The sequence below is a fragment of the Hydractinia symbiolongicarpus genome, chromosome 3 (assembly GCF_029227915.1).
Source record: "Hydractinia symbiolongicarpus strain clone_291-10 chromosome 3, HSymV2.1, whole genome shotgun sequence".
NCBI lineage: Eukaryota > Metazoa > Cnidaria > Hydrozoa > Anthoathecata > Hydractiniidae > Hydractinia > Hydractinia symbiolongicarpus.
Window position 1 is genome coordinate 8,749,575 of NC_079877.1, and position 10,013 is coordinate 8,759,587.

Consider the following 10,013-nt stretch of genomic DNA (forward strand, 5'->3'; position numbering starts at 1 on the left):
CGACCTCTGGGTTATGGGCCCAGCACGCTTCCTCTGCGCCACTCTGCTGAAGGTAGGTAAGCTGAAATGTGTCTGATGTAAGGTGTAGTTTAGTATTGCGAACAGCACTCGAACTATGACCTTTTTACCATTTCCAGGGGGATTAGCTCACATGGTAGAGCGCTCGCTTTGCATGCGAGAGATACCGGGATCGATGCCCGGATCCTCCAAGACAATGTTTTTAATTTATTTATTTTTATACTAATTTCAGTAGTTGCCAATGGTCATAAGAGGATTTATGATGCTCCTAAGATTACCTGGTATTAATAATAATAATAATAATACTAAACCGCGCTGCATATGTCTAGAGCATTTCTTGCTGTTTAATTTCGCATTGACAGTATACACAGTTTCAGCTTTTAACATGATCGACCGTGTGGCATTCGGGCATTGACGCCATCGCGAACATATTATTTAAATATGAACTCGTCCTCGGTAGTATAGTGGTAAGTATCCCCGCCTGTCACGCGGGAGACCGGGGTTCGATTCCCCGCCGGGGAGGTTTTTTTTATCTTGTCAATGTTTCGTTTCACGTTAGTAGCGTTCGCGGGACTGTCCGGGAATACAGATTTACGCCCGGTTAGCTCAGTCGGTAGAGCATCAGACTTTTAATCTGAGGGTCGCGGGTTCGAGTCCCTCATCGGGCGTAACAATTATTTGGTACGATGGTGAACTAACTTTCAACACAATGTCTTGTCGAAAGAGGATGAATAACGTAACATTTGCGGAGTGGCAAAGGCGAAGCAAACTTGATGGGGAACTAGCTCAGATGGTAGAGCGCTGGCTTAGCATGCGAGAGGTACCGGGATCGATGCCCGGGTTCTCCAATGCCTTTTCCATAGGCGTAAAATAAATGAAATTTGCGCAGAGCAATTTGCAGCAGCGTTCGTGTCATGTCGGGATGGCCGAGCGGTCTAAGGCGCAAGACTCAAGACAAAATGTTCTTCCACTCATCGCGTGGAGAATTCTGGTCCTCGAATGAGGGCGTGGGTTCGAATCCCACTTTCGACAACTTTTCCCTGCCACACAAAATTTTAGGCCTAAAATGCAAGTCCACCGAGCCGGATTTGAACCAGCGACCTAAGGATGCCTGAGTGGTATAAGTTCGTCTACAGTCCTCCGCTCTACCAACTGAGCTATCGGTGGATGTAGCATCGTACAGTTCTTGTGCAGGACTATGCAGGTCATGTCACGTTTGTAGTATGACGTGGTTTTTAAAATGATGCGATAGCTCGCACGTAGCAGAGGGTGGTTTCGATCCACCGACCTCTGGGTTATGGGCCCAGCACGCTTCCTCTGCGCCACTCTGCTGAAGGTAGGTAAGCTGAAATGTGTCTGATGTAAGGTGTAGTTTAGTATTGCGAACAGCACTCGAACTATGACCTTTTTACCATTTCCAGGGGGATTAGCTCACAAGGTAGAGCGCTCGCTTTGCATGCGAGAGGTACCGGGATCGATGCCCGGATCCTCCAAGACGATGTTTTTAATTTATTTATTTTTATACTAATTTCAGTAGTTGCCAATGGTCATAAGAGGATTTATGATGCTCCTAAGATTACCTGGTATTAATAATAATAATAATAATACTAAACCGCGCTGCATATGTCTAGAGCATTTCTTGCTGTTTAATTTCGCATTGACAGTATACACAGTTTCAGCTTTTAACATGATCGACCGTGTGGCATTCGGGCATTGACGCCATCGCGAACATATTATTTAAATATGAACTCGTCCTCGGTAGTATAGTGGTAAGTATCCCCGCCTGTCACGCGGGAGACCGGGGTTCGATTCCCCGCCGGGGAGGTTCTTTTTATCTTGTCAATGTTTCGTTTCACGTCAGTAGCGTTCGCGGGACTGTCCGGGAATACAGATTTACGCCCGGTTAGCTCAGTCGGTAGAGCATCAGACTTTTAATCTGAGGGTCGCGGGTTCGAGTCCCTCATCGGGCGTAACAATTATTTGGTACGATGGTGAACTAACTTTCACCACAATGTCTTGTCGAAAGAGGATGAATAACGTAACATTTGCGGAGTGGCAAAGGCGAAGCAAACTTGATGGGGAACTAGCTCAGATGGTAGAGCGCTCGCTTAGCATGCGAGAGGTACCGGGATCGATGCCCGGGTTCTCCGATGCCTTTTCCATAGGCGTAAAATAAATGAAATTTGCGCAGAGCAATTTGCAGCAGCGTTCGTGTCATGTCGGGATGGCCGAGCGGTCTAAGGCGCCAGACTCAAGACAAAATGTTCTTCCACTCATCGCGTGGAGAATTCTGGTCCTCGAATGAGGGCGTGGGTTCGAATCCCACTTCCGACAACTTTTCCCTGCCACACAAAATTTTAGGCCTAAAATGCAAGTCCACCGAGCCGGATTTGAACCAGCGACCTAAGGATGCCTGAGTGGTATAAGTTCGTCTACAGTCCTCCGCTCTACCAACTGAGCTATCGGTGGATGTAGCATCGTACAGTTCTTGTGCAGGACTATGCAGGTCATGTCACGTTTGTAGTATGACGTGGTTTTTAAAATGATGCGATAGCTCGCACGTAGCAGAGGGTGGTTTCGATCCACCGACCTCTGGGTTATGGGCCCAGCACGCTTCCTCTGCGCCACTCTGCTGAAGGTAGGTAAGCTGAAATGTGTCTGATGTAAGGTGTAGTTTAGTATTGCGAACAGCACTCGAACTATGACCTTTTTACCATTTCCAGGGGGATTAGCTCACATGGTAGAGCGCTCGCTTTGCATGCGAGAGGTACCGGGATCGATGCCCGGATCCTCCAAGACGATGTTTTTAATTTATTTATTTTTATACTAATTTCAGTAGTTGCCAATGGTCATAAGAGGATTTATGATGCTCCTAAGATTACCTGGTATTAATAATAATAATAATAATACTAAACCGCGCTGCATATGTCTAGAGCATTTCTTGCTGTTTAATTTCGCATTGACAGTATACACAGTTTCAGCTTTTAACATGATCGACCGTGTGGCATTCGGGCATTGACGCCATCGCGAACATATTATTTAAATATGAACTCGTCCTCGGTAGTACAGTGGTAAGTATCCCCGCCTGTCTCGCGGGAGACCGGGGTTCGATTCCCCGCCGGGGAGGTTCTTTTTATCTTGTCAATGTTTCGTTTCACGTCAGTAGCGTTCGCGGGACTGTCCGGGAATACAGATTTACGCCCGGTTAGCTCAGTCGGTAGAGCATCAGACTTTTAATCTGAGGGTCGCGGGTTCGAGTCCCTCATCGGGCGTAACAATTATTTGGTACGATGGTGAACTAACTTTCACCACAATGTCTTGTCGAAAGAGGATGAATAACGTAACATTTGCGGAGTGGCAAAGGCGAAGCAAACTTGATGGGGAACTAGCTCAGATGGTAGAGCGCTCGCTTAGCATGCGAGAGGTACCGGGATCGATGCCCGGGTTCTCCAATGCCTTTTCCATAGGCGTAAAATAAATGAAATTTGCGCAGAGCAATTTGCAGCAGCGTTCGTGTCATGTCGGGATGGCCGAGCGGTCTAAGGCGCCAGACTCAAGACAAAATGTTCTTCCACTCATCGCGTGGAAAATTCTGGTCCTCGAATGAGGGCGTGGGTTCGAATCCCACTTCCGACAACTTTTCCCTGCCACACAAAATTTTAGGCCTAAAATGCAAGTCCACCGAGCCGGATTTGAACCAGCGACCTAAGGATGCCTGAGTGGTATAAGTTCGTCTACAGTCCTCCGCTCTACCAACTGAGCTATCGGTGGATGTAGCATCGTACAGTTCTTGTGCAGGACTATGCAGGTCATGTCACGTTTGTAGTATGACGTGGTTTTTAAAATGATGCGATAGCTCGCACGTAGCAGAGGGTGGTTTCGATCCACCGACCTCTGGGTTATGGGCCCAGCACGCTTCCTCTGCGCCACTCTGCTGAAGGTAGGTAAGCTGAAAGGTGTCTGATGTAAGGTGTAGTTTAGTATTGCGAACAGCACTCGAACTATGACCTTTTTACTATTTCCAGGGGGATTAGCTCACATGGTAGAGCGCTCGCTTTGCATGCGAGAGGTACCGGGATCGATGCCCGGATCCTCCAAGACGATGTTTTTAATTTATTTATTTTTATACTAATTTCAGTAGTTGCCAATGGTCATAAGAGGATTTATGATGCTCCTAAGATTACCTGGTATTAATAATAATAATAATAATACTAAACCGCGCTGCATATGTCTAGAGCATTTCTTGCTGTTTAATTTCGCATTGACAGTATACACAGTTTCAGCTTTTAACATAATCGACCGTGTGGCATTCGGGCATTGACGCCATCGCGAACATATTATTTAAATATGAACTCGTCCTCGGTAGTACAGTGGTAAGTATCCCCGCCTGTCACGCGGGAGACCGGGGTTCGATTCCCCGCCGGGGAGGTTCTTTTTATCTTGTCAATGTTTCGTTTCACGTCAGTAGCGTTCGCGGGACTGTCCGGGAATACAGATTTACGCCCGGTTAGCTCAGTCGGTAGAGCATCAGACTTTTAATCTGAGGGTCGCGGGTTCGAGTCCCTCATCGGGCGTAACAATTATTTGGTACGATGGTGAACTAACTTTCACCACAATGTCTTGTCGAAAGAGGATGAATAACGTAACATTTGCGGAGTGGCAAAGGCGAAGCAAACTTGATGGGGAACTAGCTCAGATGGTAGAGCGCTCGCTTAGCATGCGAGAGGTACCGGGATCGATGCCCGGGTTCTCCAATGCCTTTTCCATAGGCGTAAAATAAATGAAATTTGCGCAGAGCAATTTGCAGCAGCGTTCGTGTCATGTCGGGATGGCCGAGCGGTCTAAGGCGCCAGACTCAAGACAAAATGTTCTTCCACTCATCGCGTGGAGAATTCTGGTCCTCGAATGAGGGCGTGGGTTCGAATCCCACTTCCGACAACTTTTCCCTGCCACACAAAATTTTAGGCCCAAAATGCAAGTCCACCGAGCCGGATTTGAACCAGCGACCTAAGGATGCCTGAGTGGTATAAGTTCGTCTACAGTCCTCCGCTCTACCAACTGAGCTATCGGTGGATGTAGCATCGTACAGTTCTTGTGCAGGACTATGCAGGTCATGTCACGTTTGTAGTATGACGTGGTTTTTAAAATGATGCGATAGCTCGCACGTAGCAGAGGGTGGTTTCGATCCACCGACCTCTGGGTTATGGGCCCAGCACGCTTCCTCTGCGCCACTCTGCTGAAGGTAGGTAAGCTGAAATGTGTCTGATGTAAGGTGTAGTTTAGTATTGCGAACAGCACTCGAACTATGACCTTTTTACCATTTCCAGGGGGATTAGCTCACATGGTAGAGCGCTCGCTTTGCATGCGAGAGGTACCGGGATCGATGCCCGGATCCTCCAAGACGATGTTTTTAATTTATTTATTTTTATACTAATTTCAGTAGTTGCCAATGGTCATAAGAGGATTTATGATGCTCCTAAGATTACCTGGTATTAATAATAATAATAATAATACTAAACCGCGCTGCATATGTCTAGAGCATTTCTTGCTGTTTAATTTCGCATTGACAGTATACACAGTTTCAGCTTTTAACATGATCGACCGTGTGGCATTCGGGCATTGACGCCATCGCGAACATATTATTTAAATATGAACTCGTCCTCGGTAGTATAGTGGTAAGTATCCCCGCCTGTCACGCGGGAGACCGGGGTTCGATTCCCCGCCGGGGAGGTTCTTTTTATCTTGTCAATGTTTCGTTTCACGTCAGTAGCGTTCGCGGGACTGTCCGGGAATACAGATTTACGCCCGGTTAGCTCAGTCGGTAGAGCATCAGACTTTTAATCTGAGGGTCGCGGGTTCGAGTCCCTCATCGGGCGTAACAATTATTTGGTACGATGGTGAACTAACTTTCACCACAATGTCTTGTCGAAAGAGGATGAATAACGTAACATTTGCGGAGTGGCAAAGGCGAAGCAAACTTGATGGGGAACTAGCTCAGATGGTAGAGCGCTCGCTTAGCATGCGAGAGGTACCGGGATCGATGCCCGGGTTCTCCAATGCCTTTTCCATAGGCGTAAAATAAATGAAATTTGCGCAGAGCAATTTGCAGCAGCGTTCGTGTCATGTCGGGATGGCCGAGCGGTCTAAGGCGCCAGACTCAAGACAAAATGTTCTTCCACTCATCGCGTGGAGAATTCTGGTCCTCGAATGAGGGCGTGGGTTCGAATCCCACTTCCGACAACTTTTCCCTGCCACACAAAATTTTAGGCCTAAAATGCAAGTCCACCGAGCCGGATTTGAACCAGCGACCTAAGGATGCCTGAGTTGTATAAGTTCGTCTACAGTCCTCCGCTCTACCAACTGAGCTATCGGTGGATGTAGCATCGTACAGTTCTTGTGCAGGACTATGCAGGTCATGTCACGTTTGTAGTATGACGTGGTTTTTAAAATGATGCGATAGCTCGCACGTAGCAGAGGGTGGTTTCGATCCACCAACCTCTGGGTTATGGGCCCAGCACGCTTCCTCTGCGCCACTCTGCTGAAGGTAGGTAAGCTGAAATGTGTCTGATGTAAGGTGTAGTTTAGTATTGCGAACAGCACTCGAACTATGACCTTTTTACCATTTCCACGGGGATTAGCTCACATGGTAGAGCGCTCGCTTTGCATGCGAGAGGTACCGGGATCGATGCCCGGATCCTCCAAGACGATGTTTTTAATTTATTTATTTTTATACTAATTTCAGTAGTTGCCAATGGTCATAAGAGGATTTATGATGCTCCTAAGATTACCTGGTATTAATAATAATAATAATAATACTAAACCGCGCTGCATATGTCTAGAGCATTTCTTGCTGTTTAATTTCGCATTGACAGTATACACAGTTTCAGCTTTTAACATGATCGACCGTGTGGCATTCGGGCATTGACGCCATCGCGAACATATTATTTAAATATGAACTCGTCCTCGGTAGTATAGTGGTAAGTATCCCCGCCTGTCACGCGGGAGACCGGGGTTCGATTCCCCGCCGGGGAGGTTCTTTTTATCTTGTCAATGTTTCGTTTCACGTCAGTAGCGTTCGCGGGACTGTCCGGGAATACAGATTTACGCCCGGTTAGCTCAGTCGGTAGAGCATCAGACTTTTAATCTGAGGGTCGCGGGTTCGAGTCCCTCATCGGGCGTAACAATTATTTGGTACGATGGTGAACTAACTTTCACCACAATGTCTTGTCGAAAGAGGATGAATAACGTAACATTTGCGGAGTGGCAAAGGCGAAGCAAACTTGATGGGGAACTAGCTCAGATGGTAGAGCGCTTGCTTAGCATGCGAGAGGTACCGGAATCGATGCCCGGGTTCTCCAATGCCTTTTCCATAGGCGTAAAATAAATGAAATTTGCGCAGAGCAATTTGCAGCAGCGTTCGTGTCATGTCGGGATGGCCGAGCGGTCTAAGGCGCCAGACTCAAGACAAAATGTTCTTCCACTCATCGCGTGGAGAATTCTGGTCCTCGAATGAGGGCGTGGGTTCGAATCCCACTTCCGACAACTTTTCCCTGCCACACAAAATTTTAGGCCTAAAATGCAAGTCCACCGAGCCGGATTTGAACCAGCGACCTAAGGATGCCTGAGTGGTATAAGTTCGTCTACAGTCCTCCGCTCTACCAACTGAGCTATCGGTGGATGTAGCATCGTACAGTTCTTGTGCAGGACTATGCAGGTCATGTCACGTTTGTAGTATGACGTGGTTTTTAAAATGATGCGATAGCTCGCACGTAGCAGAGGGTGGTTTCGATCCACCGACCTCTGGGTTATGGGCCCAGCACGCTTCCTCTGCGCCACTCTGCTGAAGGTAGGTAAGCCGAAATGTGTCTGATGTAAGGTGTAGTTTAGTATTGCGAACAGCACTCGAACTATGACCTTTTTACCATTTCCAGGGGGATTAGCTCACATGGTAGAGCGCTCGCTTTGCATGCGAGAGGTACCGGGATCGATGCCCGGATCCTCCAAGACGATGTTTTTAATTTATTTATTTTTATACTAATTTCAGTAGTTGCCAATGGTCATAAGAGGATTTATGATGCTCCTAAGATTACCTGGTATTAATAATAATAATAATAATAATACTAAACCGCGCTGCATATGTCTAGAGCATTTCTTGCTGTTTAATTTCGCATTGACAGTATACACAGTTTCAGCTTTTAACATGATCGACCGTGTGGCATTCGGGCATTGACGCCATCGCGAACATATTATTTAAATATGAACTCGTCCTCGGTAGTATAGTGGTAAGTATCCCCGCCTGTCACGCGGGAGACCGGGGTTCGATTCCCCGCCGGGGAGGTTCTTTTTATCTTGTCAATGTTTCGTTTCACGTCAGTAGCGTTCGCGGGACTATCCGGGAATACAGATTTACGCCCGGTTAGCTCAGTCGGTAGAGCATCAGACTTTTAATCTGAGGGTCGCGGGTTCGAGTCCCTCATCGGGCGTAACAATTATTTGGTACGATGGTGAACTAACTTTCAGCACAATGTCTTGTCGAAAGAGGATGAATAACGTAACATTTGCGGAGTGGCAAAGGCGAAGCAAACTTGATGGGGAACTAGCTCAGATGGTAGAGCGCTCGCTTAGCATGCGAGAGGTACCGGGATCGATGCCCGGGTTCTCCAATGCCTTTTCCATAGGCGTAAAATAAATGAAATTTGCGCAGAGCAATTTGCAGCAGCGTTCGTGTCATGTCGGGATGGCCGAGCGGTCTAAGGCGCCAGACTCAAGACAAAATGTTCTTCCACTCATCGCGTGGAGAATTCTGGTCCTCGAATGAGGGCGTGGGTTCGAATCCCACTTCCGACAACTTTTCCCTGCCACACAAAATTTTAGGCCTAAAATGCAAGTCCACCGAGCCGGATTTGAACCAGCGACCTAAGGATGCCTGAGTGGTATAAGTTCGTCTACAGTCCTCCGCTCTACCAACTGAGCTATCGGTGGATGTAGCATCGTACAGTTCTTGTGCAGGACTATGCAGGTCATGTCACGTTTGTAGTATGACGTGGTTTTTAAAATGATGCGATAGCTCGCACGTAGCAGAGGGTGGTTTCGATCCACCGACCTCTGGGTTATGGGCCCAGCACGCTTCCTCTGCGCCACTCTGCTGAAGGTAGGTAAGCTGAAATGTGTCTGATGTAAGGTGTAGTTTAGTATTGCGAACAGCACTCGAACTATGACCTTTTTACCATTTCCAGGGGGATTAGCTCACATGGTAGAGCGCTAGCTTTGCATGCGAGAGGTACCGGGATCGATGCCCGGATCCTCCAAGACGATGTTTTTAATTTATTTATTTTTATACTAATTTCAGTAGTTGCCAATGGTCATAAGAGGATTTATGATGCTCCTAAGATTACCTGGTATTAATAATAATAATAATAATAATACTAAACCGCGCTGCATATGTCTAGAGCATTTCTTGCTGTTTAATTTCGCATTGACAGTATACACAGTTTCAGCTTTTAACATGATCGACCGTGTGGCATTCGGGCATTGACGCCATCGCGAACATATTATTTAAATATGAACTCGTCCTCGGTAGTATAGTGGTAAGTATCCCCGCCTGTCACGCGGGAGACCGGGGTTCGATTCCCCGCCGGGGAGGTTCTTTTTATCTTGTCAATGTTTCGTTTCACGTCAGTAGCGTTCGCGGGACTGTCCGGGAATACAGATTTACGCCCGGTTAGCTCAGTCGGTAGAGCATCAGACTTTTAATCTGAGGGTCGCGGGTTCGAGTCCCTCATCGGGCGTAACAATTATTTGGTACGATGGTGAACTAACTTTCACCACAATGTCTTGTCGAAAGAGGATGAATAACGTAACATTTGCGGAGTGGCAAAGGCGAAGCAAACTTGATGGGGAACTAGCTCAGATGGTAGAGCGCTCGCTTAGCATGCGAGAGGTACCGGGATCGATGCCCGGGTTCTCCAACGCCTTTTCCATAGGCGTAAAATAAA

General features: G+C 47.2%; 40 non-coding genes across 40 annotated transcripts; 33 read left to right on the forward strand and 7 right to left on the reverse strand.

Annotated features, from left to right (window-relative positions):
* Window positions 1-468: 468 nt before the first annotated feature.
* Window positions 469-540, forward strand: Trnad-guc (transfer RNA aspartic acid (anticodon GUC)). The gene has a single exon. It is a non-coding gene; the product is annotated as a tRNA-Asp (tRNA).
* Window positions 541-613: 73 nt separating this feature from the next.
* Window positions 614-686, forward strand: Trnak-uuu (transfer RNA lysine (anticodon UUU)). The gene has a single exon. It is a non-coding gene; the product is annotated as a tRNA-Lys (tRNA).
* A 107-nt stretch (window positions 687-793) lies between these two features.
* Trnaa-agc (transfer RNA alanine (anticodon AGC)) lies at window positions 794-866 on the forward strand. The gene has a single exon. It is a non-coding gene; the product is annotated as a tRNA-Ala (tRNA).
* A 225-nt stretch (window positions 867-1,091) lies between these two features.
* Trnay-gua (transfer RNA tyrosine (anticodon GUA)) lies at window positions 1,092-1,185 on the reverse strand. Its single transcript has 2 exons — window positions 1,149-1,185; window positions 1,092-1,127 (listed from the first exon to the last, which is right to left on the reverse strand). It is a non-coding gene; the product is annotated as a tRNA-Tyr (tRNA).
* A 585-nt stretch (window positions 1,186-1,770) lies between these two features.
* Trnad-guc (transfer RNA aspartic acid (anticodon GUC)) lies at window positions 1,771-1,842 on the forward strand. Its single transcript has one exon. It is a non-coding gene; the product is annotated as a tRNA-Asp (tRNA).
* A 73-nt stretch (window positions 1,843-1,915) lies between these two features.
* On the forward strand, window positions 1,916-1,988 carry Trnak-uuu (transfer RNA lysine (anticodon UUU)). The gene has a single exon. It is a non-coding gene; the product is annotated as a tRNA-Lys (tRNA).
* Window positions 1,989-2,095: 107 nt separating this feature from the next.
* Trnaa-agc (transfer RNA alanine (anticodon AGC)) lies at window positions 2,096-2,168 on the forward strand. Its single transcript has one exon. It is a non-coding gene; the product is annotated as a tRNA-Ala (tRNA).
* Window positions 2,169-2,236: 68 nt separating this feature from the next.
* On the forward strand, window positions 2,237-2,352 carry Trnal-caa (transfer RNA leucine (anticodon CAA)). Its single transcript has 2 exons — window positions 2,237-2,274; window positions 2,307-2,352. It is a non-coding gene; the product is annotated as a tRNA-Leu (tRNA).
* A 41-nt stretch (window positions 2,353-2,393) lies between these two features.
* Window positions 2,394-2,487, reverse strand: Trnay-gua (transfer RNA tyrosine (anticodon GUA)). Its single transcript has 2 exons — window positions 2,451-2,487; window positions 2,394-2,429 (listed from the first exon to the last, which is right to left on the reverse strand). It is a non-coding gene; the product is annotated as a tRNA-Tyr (tRNA).
* Window positions 2,488-2,740: 253 nt separating this feature from the next.
* Window positions 2,741-2,813, forward strand: Trnaa-ugc (transfer RNA alanine (anticodon UGC)). Its single transcript has one exon. It is a non-coding gene; the product is annotated as a tRNA-Ala (tRNA).
* Window positions 2,814-3,072: 259 nt separating this feature from the next.
* Window positions 3,073-3,144, forward strand: Trnad-guc (transfer RNA aspartic acid (anticodon GUC)). The gene has a single exon. It is a non-coding gene; the product is annotated as a tRNA-Asp (tRNA).
* A 73-nt stretch (window positions 3,145-3,217) lies between these two features.
* Window positions 3,218-3,290, forward strand: Trnak-uuu (transfer RNA lysine (anticodon UUU)). The gene has a single exon. It is a non-coding gene; the product is annotated as a tRNA-Lys (tRNA).
* Window positions 3,291-3,397: 107 nt separating this feature from the next.
* On the forward strand, window positions 3,398-3,470 carry Trnaa-agc (transfer RNA alanine (anticodon AGC)). Its single transcript has one exon. It is a non-coding gene; the product is annotated as a tRNA-Ala (tRNA).
* Window positions 3,471-3,538: 68 nt separating this feature from the next.
* Window positions 3,539-3,654, forward strand: Trnal-caa (transfer RNA leucine (anticodon CAA)). Its single transcript has 2 exons — window positions 3,539-3,576; window positions 3,609-3,654. It is a non-coding gene; the product is annotated as a tRNA-Leu (tRNA).
* Window positions 3,655-3,695: 41 nt separating this feature from the next.
* Trnay-gua (transfer RNA tyrosine (anticodon GUA)) lies at window positions 3,696-3,789 on the reverse strand. The gene is made up of 2 exons: window positions 3,753-3,789; window positions 3,696-3,731 (listed from the first exon to the last, which is right to left on the reverse strand). It is a non-coding gene; the product is annotated as a tRNA-Tyr (tRNA).
* A 253-nt stretch (window positions 3,790-4,042) lies between these two features.
* Trnaa-ugc (transfer RNA alanine (anticodon UGC)) lies at window positions 4,043-4,115 on the forward strand. The gene has a single exon. It is a non-coding gene; the product is annotated as a tRNA-Ala (tRNA).
* Window positions 4,116-4,374: 259 nt separating this feature from the next.
* On the forward strand, window positions 4,375-4,446 carry Trnad-guc (transfer RNA aspartic acid (anticodon GUC)). The gene has a single exon. It is a non-coding gene; the product is annotated as a tRNA-Asp (tRNA).
* Window positions 4,447-4,519: 73 nt separating this feature from the next.
* On the forward strand, window positions 4,520-4,592 carry Trnak-uuu (transfer RNA lysine (anticodon UUU)). Its single transcript has one exon. It is a non-coding gene; the product is annotated as a tRNA-Lys (tRNA).
* A 107-nt stretch (window positions 4,593-4,699) lies between these two features.
* Window positions 4,700-4,772, forward strand: Trnaa-agc (transfer RNA alanine (anticodon AGC)). Its single transcript has one exon. It is a non-coding gene; the product is annotated as a tRNA-Ala (tRNA).
* Window positions 4,773-4,840: 68 nt separating this feature from the next.
* On the forward strand, window positions 4,841-4,956 carry Trnal-caa (transfer RNA leucine (anticodon CAA)). Its single transcript has 2 exons — window positions 4,841-4,878; window positions 4,911-4,956. It is a non-coding gene; the product is annotated as a tRNA-Leu (tRNA).
* Window positions 4,957-4,997: 41 nt separating this feature from the next.
* On the reverse strand, window positions 4,998-5,091 carry Trnay-gua (transfer RNA tyrosine (anticodon GUA)). Its single transcript has 2 exons — window positions 5,055-5,091; window positions 4,998-5,033 (listed from the first exon to the last, which is right to left on the reverse strand). It is a non-coding gene; the product is annotated as a tRNA-Tyr (tRNA).
* Window positions 5,092-5,344: 253 nt separating this feature from the next.
* On the forward strand, window positions 5,345-5,417 carry Trnaa-ugc (transfer RNA alanine (anticodon UGC)). The gene has a single exon. It is a non-coding gene; the product is annotated as a tRNA-Ala (tRNA).
* Window positions 5,418-5,676: 259 nt separating this feature from the next.
* Trnad-guc (transfer RNA aspartic acid (anticodon GUC)) lies at window positions 5,677-5,748 on the forward strand. Its single transcript has one exon. It is a non-coding gene; the product is annotated as a tRNA-Asp (tRNA).
* Window positions 5,749-5,821: 73 nt separating this feature from the next.
* On the forward strand, window positions 5,822-5,894 carry Trnak-uuu (transfer RNA lysine (anticodon UUU)). The gene has a single exon. It is a non-coding gene; the product is annotated as a tRNA-Lys (tRNA).
* A 107-nt stretch (window positions 5,895-6,001) lies between these two features.
* Window positions 6,002-6,074, forward strand: Trnaa-agc (transfer RNA alanine (anticodon AGC)). Its single transcript has one exon. It is a non-coding gene; the product is annotated as a tRNA-Ala (tRNA).
* A 68-nt stretch (window positions 6,075-6,142) lies between these two features.
* Window positions 6,143-6,258, forward strand: Trnal-caa (transfer RNA leucine (anticodon CAA)). Its single transcript has 2 exons — window positions 6,143-6,180; window positions 6,213-6,258. It is a non-coding gene; the product is annotated as a tRNA-Leu (tRNA).
* A 41-nt stretch (window positions 6,259-6,299) lies between these two features.
* On the reverse strand, window positions 6,300-6,393 carry Trnay-gua (transfer RNA tyrosine (anticodon GUA)). The gene is made up of 2 exons: window positions 6,357-6,393; window positions 6,300-6,335 (listed from the first exon to the last, which is right to left on the reverse strand). It is a non-coding gene; the product is annotated as a tRNA-Tyr (tRNA).
* Window positions 6,394-6,978: 585 nt separating this feature from the next.
* On the forward strand, window positions 6,979-7,050 carry Trnad-guc (transfer RNA aspartic acid (anticodon GUC)). The gene has a single exon. It is a non-coding gene; the product is annotated as a tRNA-Asp (tRNA).
* Window positions 7,051-7,123: 73 nt separating this feature from the next.
* Trnak-uuu (transfer RNA lysine (anticodon UUU)) lies at window positions 7,124-7,196 on the forward strand. Its single transcript has one exon. It is a non-coding gene; the product is annotated as a tRNA-Lys (tRNA).
* Window positions 7,197-7,444: 248 nt separating this feature from the next.
* On the forward strand, window positions 7,445-7,560 carry Trnal-caa (transfer RNA leucine (anticodon CAA)). Its single transcript has 2 exons — window positions 7,445-7,482; window positions 7,515-7,560. It is a non-coding gene; the product is annotated as a tRNA-Leu (tRNA).
* A 41-nt stretch (window positions 7,561-7,601) lies between these two features.
* On the reverse strand, window positions 7,602-7,695 carry Trnay-gua (transfer RNA tyrosine (anticodon GUA)). Its single transcript has 2 exons — window positions 7,659-7,695; window positions 7,602-7,637 (listed from the first exon to the last, which is right to left on the reverse strand). It is a non-coding gene; the product is annotated as a tRNA-Tyr (tRNA).
* A 253-nt stretch (window positions 7,696-7,948) lies between these two features.
* Trnaa-ugc (transfer RNA alanine (anticodon UGC)) lies at window positions 7,949-8,021 on the forward strand. Its single transcript has one exon. It is a non-coding gene; the product is annotated as a tRNA-Ala (tRNA).
* Window positions 8,022-8,283: 262 nt separating this feature from the next.
* Window positions 8,284-8,355, forward strand: Trnad-guc (transfer RNA aspartic acid (anticodon GUC)). The gene has a single exon. It is a non-coding gene; the product is annotated as a tRNA-Asp (tRNA).
* A 73-nt stretch (window positions 8,356-8,428) lies between these two features.
* Window positions 8,429-8,501, forward strand: Trnak-uuu (transfer RNA lysine (anticodon UUU)). The gene has a single exon. It is a non-coding gene; the product is annotated as a tRNA-Lys (tRNA).
* A 107-nt stretch (window positions 8,502-8,608) lies between these two features.
* Trnaa-agc (transfer RNA alanine (anticodon AGC)) lies at window positions 8,609-8,681 on the forward strand. Its single transcript has one exon. It is a non-coding gene; the product is annotated as a tRNA-Ala (tRNA).
* Window positions 8,682-8,749: 68 nt separating this feature from the next.
* On the forward strand, window positions 8,750-8,865 carry Trnal-caa (transfer RNA leucine (anticodon CAA)). Its single transcript has 2 exons — window positions 8,750-8,787; window positions 8,820-8,865. It is a non-coding gene; the product is annotated as a tRNA-Leu (tRNA).
* Window positions 8,866-8,906: 41 nt separating this feature from the next.
* On the reverse strand, window positions 8,907-9,000 carry Trnay-gua (transfer RNA tyrosine (anticodon GUA)). Its single transcript has 2 exons — window positions 8,964-9,000; window positions 8,907-8,942 (listed from the first exon to the last, which is right to left on the reverse strand). It is a non-coding gene; the product is annotated as a tRNA-Tyr (tRNA).
* Window positions 9,001-9,588: 588 nt separating this feature from the next.
* Trnad-guc (transfer RNA aspartic acid (anticodon GUC)) lies at window positions 9,589-9,660 on the forward strand. The gene has a single exon. It is a non-coding gene; the product is annotated as a tRNA-Asp (tRNA).
* Window positions 9,661-9,733: 73 nt separating this feature from the next.
* Trnak-uuu (transfer RNA lysine (anticodon UUU)) lies at window positions 9,734-9,806 on the forward strand. Its single transcript has one exon. It is a non-coding gene; the product is annotated as a tRNA-Lys (tRNA).
* Window positions 9,807-9,913: 107 nt separating this feature from the next.
* Trnaa-agc (transfer RNA alanine (anticodon AGC)) lies at window positions 9,914-9,986 on the forward strand. The gene has a single exon. It is a non-coding gene; the product is annotated as a tRNA-Ala (tRNA).
* The last annotated feature ends 27 nt before the right edge of the window (window positions 9,987-10,013 follow it).